This window comes from Dermacentor andersoni, chromosome 8 (assembly GCF_023375885.2).
Source record: "Dermacentor andersoni chromosome 8, qqDerAnde1_hic_scaffold, whole genome shotgun sequence".
Taxonomy (NCBI): Eukaryota; Metazoa; Arthropoda; class Arachnida; order Ixodida; family Ixodidae; genus Dermacentor; species Dermacentor andersoni.
Genome location: NC_092821.1, coordinates 92532460 through 92541123, shown reverse-complemented (window position 1 = coordinate 92541123; position 8664 = coordinate 92532460).

Below are 8664 nucleotides of genomic sequence, written 5' to 3'. Positions count from 1 at the left end.
GCTTTCTCGATAAGTATTTTTCCACTTTTCTTGCGGACGCCTAAAAAAACGTGAAGCCGTAAATATCACTTACGCAGAGTCGAAGCGAAGAGTACCAGATGCGTGCGCTCTGGCGGAACGTGATTATGGCAATTGCACATTATATATGAAAAAGAAAGTTAACTCGCAGCGGAATGCTGCAAGCACCATGACTCTGATGTGAAGTTTGTTCAGTCCTTCAGTAAAATCTATGCGATATGCACTCGCACCGCTAAGTACGCATAAATATCATAGCTTCATCCAGAAGCACTGAATGAAGTGATCGGACTGCGTGCCGCCAGGAGAGCACACGGGAAAGCGTCATTCGAGCGACGCAAATGCTGACGTTGCTGCACGACACATTTTATCGTTCACGCTCAGCGTCGTGCACGCTTTATATTGTTCACTGTACATGGTCGCGGGATCGAATCCCGGCAACGACGGCCGCATTTCGATGGAGGCGAAATGCGAAAACACCCGTGTACTTAGGTTTAGGTGCGCGTTAAAGAACCCCAGCTGGTCGAAATTTCCGGAGTCCTCCACTACGGCGTGTCTCATAATCAGAAAGTGGTTTTGGCACGTAAAACCCTATAATTTAATATTTTGACATTGTTCAGTTCGCCATGCCAGGCCACTTTGGCCCACCTTTTCACGCCGTCCTTTGGCCTCGACAACTACGACGCAGGCGCGACGCAGGCGCGTAAGACGGTCGCTGGATGGAAGAAAATTCTGGCGCTGAATCGACAAACGGCTATGAAAGTCTCCTTAAGTGAGAGTAGGAAAAGATAGAAAGAACATCGCACGAAGCGACTGATAGACGTCAGTGACGTCATTTTCCGCCAGGACAGATGTTAGTCTGGGGTTTAGAATAAGCACCTCCAGCCTAAGACAGCAATGGCGGTCGTCTGCTGCCGCTTCCCAATTCGACGCTTCCCTATTGTCAGCGCCTGCCGCCTGTTGCTAGCTTTTGCGCATAACAATTGTTGCGTCTTTGCGAGCTTTATGCTGCTTTTTTTTAAACCAAAAATGAAGTGTCTCCAGTGATACGCGTCACTGTGGTTATATACAGTAATGTGTGTCTGTATGTGTGTCTGCCAGGTCGTGTGTATGCGTGCGTGCGTGCGTTTGGGAGCGGATATGCGTTATCATCGAGCCTATGGACTCGACATAGCTGAAGCCTCTATAAATTCCTAGGACTTATCTGTACATTTGTAAATCCCGTATAATTGCGCACCCCCAATGCATTGCTAAATAAATACCAATTCAGAAACAGGAAAATAACATCGGTTTCCGACAAGCACGCATAAGTGCCGCGATTAGGGTGCAGTTCTTTTTACACCGAAATCACGTTAACAATTTAGAGCAACAAAAGGTTGACGTCTTGTCCCATTCTACGTATAAGATCGCACGCCGTTTTATGATGACACCCTGCTGACCTATTACACGTCGCTGCATGGCTGCATGGAGCTTTGTAGTCCTTTAGAATCGAGAGGTAGAGAACGACCCAATGGCTGTTTCCCGCTCAAAAGTTGTCAGCCACACAAATAAGTATTCGTTGATATTCCTTTAGCACGATTGGCTACAAGAGGACTCATGCAACGACTATTCACTCAGTTCATTAGGTGTATTTTATTTCACAGCGTCACAATTGCTCGAGCAGTCCATGTGATTTTTGTATCAGTGGGGGTACGTGATTGGATTCGCCATTTTTCTTCTTTCTGTATGTCCTTGCATTGACGTCCCGCTTCGTGTCATAAGCAGGATTGCCAGACATCGTACGCTCGCGTACGCTCACACTGTAAGGCGCAGGAAGAGCAAAATCGTATAAACAGACACTACGTCACTTCCCGCTATAGTGCTGAATAGAAACTATAATATAGAAGGCTGTGCCTAAAAGCACGGAAGACGACAACGGATTGTACAACAGAAAAAAAAAAGTTTTGATAATTAGAAACATTTTGCTGTTTCTTGCTTTCGTATTTTTAATATCGCGTGGATAATCATAGCTCAACAACAACTGAAAAAATATCGTCATCCGCTGCCCTGTCAGCTAGGGAAAGCTAAAAGTAGAAATCAAATGACAGAAGTGCTCAAACCACATGAATGACGTACTTAACGGTTGTCAGACACGGACACTACATATATATCGTCTAGCGCCTAATGGAGCGTCATGATGAGTATGAAAAGTCATGATTTTATGAAGTTACCGCAACCAAACACGAGACTTGAAGAAAAGGACAGCACGAAGCGGTTTTCTTCTTCTTGTGTCTCGTGTTTTGCTTGAGGTAATTTCCCTAAATCATTAATCACCAACTGCCCTACACGCACACGCTGCTATGAAAAGTCAGGCTGTTACTCGCATAGAGAAATACAACCTATCACACATTAGGCAGAAGTTCGCAGCACAGCATTAATATTACTGCCGTCCACAGCAGCGAACGCCCAATACAATTATGCGCCAGAACTGCTCAATGCACTTTGATATGACAGATCTGAGCGCGCCATCTTCGGCAATCTGTTGACGCCTCTGGTCAATCGTCTGCAGCAGCAAGTTCCATTTCTTACCCGCGTCAGCTCGAGCGACGAAAGTATACATAATCACGTTCACCATACTGCTACACCCCCCCCCCCCCCCCCCCTTCTTGTGGAAGTGCATTCTTACGTCAGCAGTTTCGATGGCGCTTAAAGCTTTGGGAATTACGCTTACTGTTGCAACTCATACTGAAGTTCGCACGCGTGCTACCATTACACACTCGCTTTTAGTTGACTACAGCGCTCGTCTTTGCAGCGGTGGGCGTCACAATCTTGCTGATTTTACGAATGCTCTTAGCTTTGTGAATATGCTTTTTTCGTAAGATGCTTCTTAGGCCAAGATTTTTTCGCACTTCACTTATAGAATTCCGCCCCAGATCTTCAGATAAGACAACAGTCGGTTTGAGTGCTCTGGGATCCTTACAAGAAAATTCTTTTTACAGGCTTCTTCAGATAAAACGGTTAGCGTAGCATTGGTGTGGAATAGCAGCCACCGAATGCTCATAATTTGGAGCATAGACAAAAGTCCTGCTATCAACCGCACACATAATGCTTCATCCAAGTGCGTGCAGTAGAACCAATAATGTGCTTATCTTTCTATTCTTCTGATAAAGGCGAGACGCAGCCTTTTGCCGCCATCGTGAATGGGAGTTTGCCAAAGGCCTACAGTCCACTCCCGCCACTGGCTGCTCGTCGCAGATATCGCTCGATGAAGTAAACGCAAGTCGCTCTTTGGCCATATATCTCGCCTTTGCGCCATAAAACCCCATACACCATCATCATCGAACTTGGTTCAGTTAACTTGGACCAAGATTTAAAAAAAAAAAAAAACACAAAGGGTCTAGAGAAATGGTACCGACTGCATAGAAGTGGCAGTCGTGTGTACTTACTGCGAGTATTTTTTTCATCACGAAATTATAATTAATTGATCAATAGCTTTGAATTGTTGAACTTTTTTTTCTATTGCTTGAATCGCCAACATGTCAATTACAAAGTTGTTGGGCACATTAAATAACCTCCGAATCAAGCATTTATTTCGTCCTGAAGTGCGCCTGTTTTGTTTTTTTTTTTCCAAGAAAAAGCAAAAGCCCGCGAAATACGCGAAATATGAAATAGATACGCGCTCGTGCGCTGCTACTCAAGCGTCTCCAAGCAACCTTTGAAAGAGATACAGCTGCATTCGTTTATCGCCGCATCGTATAACGCTTAGTCACATGGAGGAAGGAAATAATAGGATAGAGCATGCCGCGACGCGATTGAAGCCAATGTGGCGGCCCAGCACGTGATAAAAACGTCCGAGCGCGCGGTAGGTTTTAGCACTCCCGGTTGATTCTTTTTTTTTTTTTTCGATACACATCCGAAAGCATTTGAAGCTGTCCAAATGAGCAACACGTGGCTACCACCACGGCCCTTTCGCTTAATGCCACGCTCAAGTTTCTGGATTGTGGCATCAAATCGCAGTGTTGCGTTAAGCGTGCCTCTTAAGCATGTCGGAAATTGAAGAAATCAAATGTTGCAGGCCTCTCCGAAAGGCGCGCAACGTAGTGGCACTGCTGACTGCTTTTGTCGTGAGTGTGCGCTGCGGTTATTGTTGCAGTAAATTGCATAGTACTGCCTGTTATTTCAGAAGCTAAGCACGCATATCTTTCACCTATAAAAGGAGGCTAAAAGCTGTTTTGCAAGCTGGTCAGTTCTCGTGTGAGGGATAAAGCAAAGTTTAGTTTATGAGTTGGAGTGCACCTTTCTCTTTCGTTCGCCGATATACGTTATGTTTTACCCGCCGTGGTATAGTGGTTATAGTGTTGGGCTGCCAAGCACGAGTTCGTGAGATCCAATTCCTACTACAGCGGGTGCATTTCGACGGGGCGAAATGCGAAAGCACCGGTGTACTTAGATTTAAGTGCGCGTTAAAGAACTCCGGGTGGCCAAAATTAGTCTGGAGGCCTCCACTGCGGTGTGCTTCATAATGAGATCGTGGTTTTGGCACATAAAAATTCATAACGTTTTGTTTTAAGATCGCATGCGTCCGATGACCCACCACTTGTTCGTGTTGGCTTTACGCGTTGTTCGAAGCAGGGCAACTGCTTTTGAACACAGCGGAGGCGGCGTGACCCGGCCGTATACGGTCTCAAACTACAAAAGCTGGAGCAAGCGCTGTTTTCAGTTGCTGCTGCTTTTCTTGGGAAGAGATAAATTGACAACGCACCGCGTTTCAAGAGAAAACAGCATAGCACATACGTACCAACTGCAACTCACCGTTTCTTGCGGGAGTCAGCGTCATCTGAGGCAATAAGCTCCACCGCGTTTGGCCTGCAAGGATGGCTCCGCTACCGCAATGCGATCAATCGCATCCATGAAAATCCTCATGCGTAAGATGCCACTGATCCAGCGACAATGCAAACCAAAAACGCTCGAATAATAGGGCAAAGTACACATGGGAAAGGCCTCGGTCAAAAATGGGGCGAATACGTATCGATTATTATCGCTCACAACGGTCTGTTTACTTCGGCCGAAGTGTACCTATAGCCTAAATGCGCTGACGTTGGATTGTGAATCTCTCACAAGTCGCCCAAAACGTGGAACACATGCCTTGCAGGAAACGATCTAAGCGGAACAAGCATTCAGAGAAAAACGTGACCGGAGATACAGGCAGAGCAGCTGAGCAGCCATGGAGGCCTCCATCTGAGCAGCTAGCAGCTGCCGGCCGAGCGCGCAGCGAATAACTACCGGTAACCAAACGCTTCGGCAAATCTCCAATTCGCTCCGTGATGTCGACGCAAGAGGTGACGTGTTGGGCCACCACTGTGGATTCACAGAGCGTTCGCTTGCCAAGGCTGGCTTTGTGACGTAATGCTTCCTCCTATATTTTTCCTTGCTCAATGCACGTCATGTAGGATGGCTGGAGAGGTTCCCCGACATAACTAGCGTGGCGCGATAAGTGTCAGCATCTGCGGACACAAGGATGTTGTGCTCGATCATGAGGCGCTCGGGCTAGCTTTAACTTTCGCGTATCATGAAACAAAGCTACAAAAGAAATTCAACCAACGTTATAAAAAACTGCGCAAAAGAGCAAAAAAAAAAAAGAGGCAGCTCTCGGAACAACAGAAAAGAGCTGCTCAGGAGTTTATTTCAATAAAAAATAAACGAAAAGCGCGTAAGGCGTCTCAGCCGCCCATAAAGAAACATCCAAAGGTGCAAAGGATTTAGCCATTTGCCCTTTCTGTCTTTTGAACTCCGGAAAAGAGGCAAAACAAACTAAAACTGCTACAGCGCAACATGTAGAAAGGAAGAAACAAGCCGAGCCGGCCAAATGAAGGGACAGAGAGCTCCTGTTTTAGAATGCAATACCAACACGTCCAATCCTCAGCCCTAGTGAGACAAAACAAATCAGTTTTTTGCCTAATCATATCTTTATCGCAAGCTTTCTTTTATGTAAGGATAGGGTGACATCATGAAGGTGCGGTATACAGTCACGTTTTACACCAGTTTCGAGCGGTTATTTTCCACTGCCACTTATAGCACATGCTTAAACAGGTCATCGTCTGAAACAATACAATACTTGCTTCTTTCCTAGAGTTGTGCTGTGGCAGCATTGAACAACGACGTTGGAATCTCTCGGAAGACTCTGCTTATTTTTGTCTTTAGGGCGTCCGTTGTGGTAGTTTCGCTGCTATACCCGCGATCTTTCACGTAGTCGTATACAGAAGTCCAGCGGTGTCATGTCCAGCGATCTTGCGGGCCAGGGTACAGGTCCGTGCCGGCAAATCCATTGTACAGGAAGAAGCTTGTCGAGCCATGCTCGAGAATGACTACTACTATGCGCAGGAGCACCATGGTGTTGAAACCAGATGTTCCGAAGGTGCGCAAGTGGAACGTTGCAACAAATTTTGTTCACGGGGCCCTCGAGGATGTCGTGGACGTAGAGTTTCGTCGTTAGTGTGTTGTCAAAAAAGATGGGTCCAATGATGTTGCCATCAAAAATACCACACCACGCATTAAACGACCACAGGTATTGGTATCGTGTTTGTGCCAGCCAGTGGGGATTCCTATCAATCCAGTAGTGCGCGTTGTGAAGATTAACTTATGGATTTCTGAAGAAATTAGCCTCATCCGTGCAAAGCACGCGAGTTAGGAAGCCTGGTTTGTCTTCACATGTTGTGGAAATCCAGTTGGCAAAGCCAAGTCTGTTTTAAAAACCTCGGTCTTCAAGTTTTTGATGAAGATGTACATGATATGGGTGCATATGACCTTTTTTAAAATCCTCCACACTGATGACCTTGAGGTGCCGGCATCCGCACTGGCGTCGTGCACACTACCGTATATACGTTAGCAGCAAAGAATGCCAAAACAATCATTTCCGCTTCTTGAACTACCATCACAGTCATGTGTCGCTTCCTTGTGAAGCTACCCATCTCGCAAAGGACTTCGCACGTTCTAAGTACTATTGACGCACTAGGGCGTCCTCCACAATGCCACATCCGGAAGAGCTTGGCTGCCTCCCTCTTGTCGCCGTGCGCCGCCCCCAGAGACAGGATCATTTTATCCTTCTGATCATTCCTGAAGGGCATGATTGTCTTCTTGAAGAGCAGGTCACTGGCGTGGTACCGTTGACATCTCCCGTTAATATCTATGGACTGAGACGTCAAGCAAAAATGATTTACTTAATCGGCAAACAGCATATGCTGGTCGTACAGATCCGCCAAAACGCATTAGATGGACATAGCCTGCAGAATGTGTGTTTCTATACTTCGGGATGAAAAAATACTGGCTGTAAGTACAAATGACTCCGGCTACTATGCAGTCAGTACGATTCCTCTAGAGCTCTTAGTTTTTTTTTTTTTTAAATCTTTGTCCAGAACGCCTGGACGTAGGCAGCAAGACTGCCAACAGTATCGCCTGCCGCGGATGCTTGAGCTTAGAGACTGCGCTCGGTGAAGCGCACTAGCCGTCATCGGCCCGTCCTGTAAAAGACCTCCTTTATTATTGGGGACGTACAGCAGCTTAATCTCTAGAAATGTTGCTTTGCGGCACCCAAGTTGACGATCCTCGGCCACGTTGTGTCCAAGGATGGAATTATTCCGGATCACGAGAAATTACGGGCCGTCTCTGCGTTTCCTAAGCCCACTACAATGAAAGAACTTCGCAGTTCTATCAGCTTGTGCTCTCATTTCTGCAGCTTCGTTCAAAATTTCGCATCGATACTTTCACCCCTCACGCAACTGCTTCGTGGTGCCACAGACCTCTCATCGTGATCCCATTTCTGCGACCATCCGTTCACCATCTTGTGCCTTCTTCTCACGGTGCCACCTGTTCTTCGCCATTTTGACCCTCAAGCTCCTACTGAAGTACATACGGACGCAAGTGGTGTAGGCCTAAAGGCTGTTCTCGTACAGCGCCATCCTGGTTAAGAAGAATACGCCGTGTTATTGCATCCGACCACTCCAATTGGAACCTAGTTCTTTCATTCGTCACCTACGCCTACAATACCGCAACGCAACCTACTACCGGTTTCTCCCCCTTCTATGTTCTTTATGGCTCTCATCCTTCTCATGCAATCGATACCATTCTGTTCTACCACCCAGATCCATCACAATGTCTGCCAATCATGGACGCCGCAAGACAAGCTGAACAATGTCGTCACTGGCCCGCCGCTTCACTTCGGACGATCAGATTCGCCAATAATCAAACGTTACGCTTGAAACTCGGCTCCAGTTTTTCTATCGGGAACCCTCGTTTCTCCCTGCCTGCCATGATGAGCCCACATCTGGACACTTGGGTTTTGCACTTACTCTTGCCAGAGTGCGCAGGACATACTACTGGCCAAGACTTTCTACCACTGTCAAGCATTACGTGCTAAGCTGCCGTGAGTGTCAACGCAGAAAATCGCCCCCTCCCATCGCACCAGATAGCACGCCGTTTGATCAAATTGACATGGATCACAGATTATCTAACATGCTACGACGAGACGAAAGATGTACAACGTGCCACGACCTACGAAGTCGCTCAGTTTTTTATAGAACGTATAGTCCTCAAACATGGTGCCACATCACGCGTCATTACCGAGAGAGGAACTGCCTTTACGGCCCAGATGATAAAGGACATCGCCTTGCGATG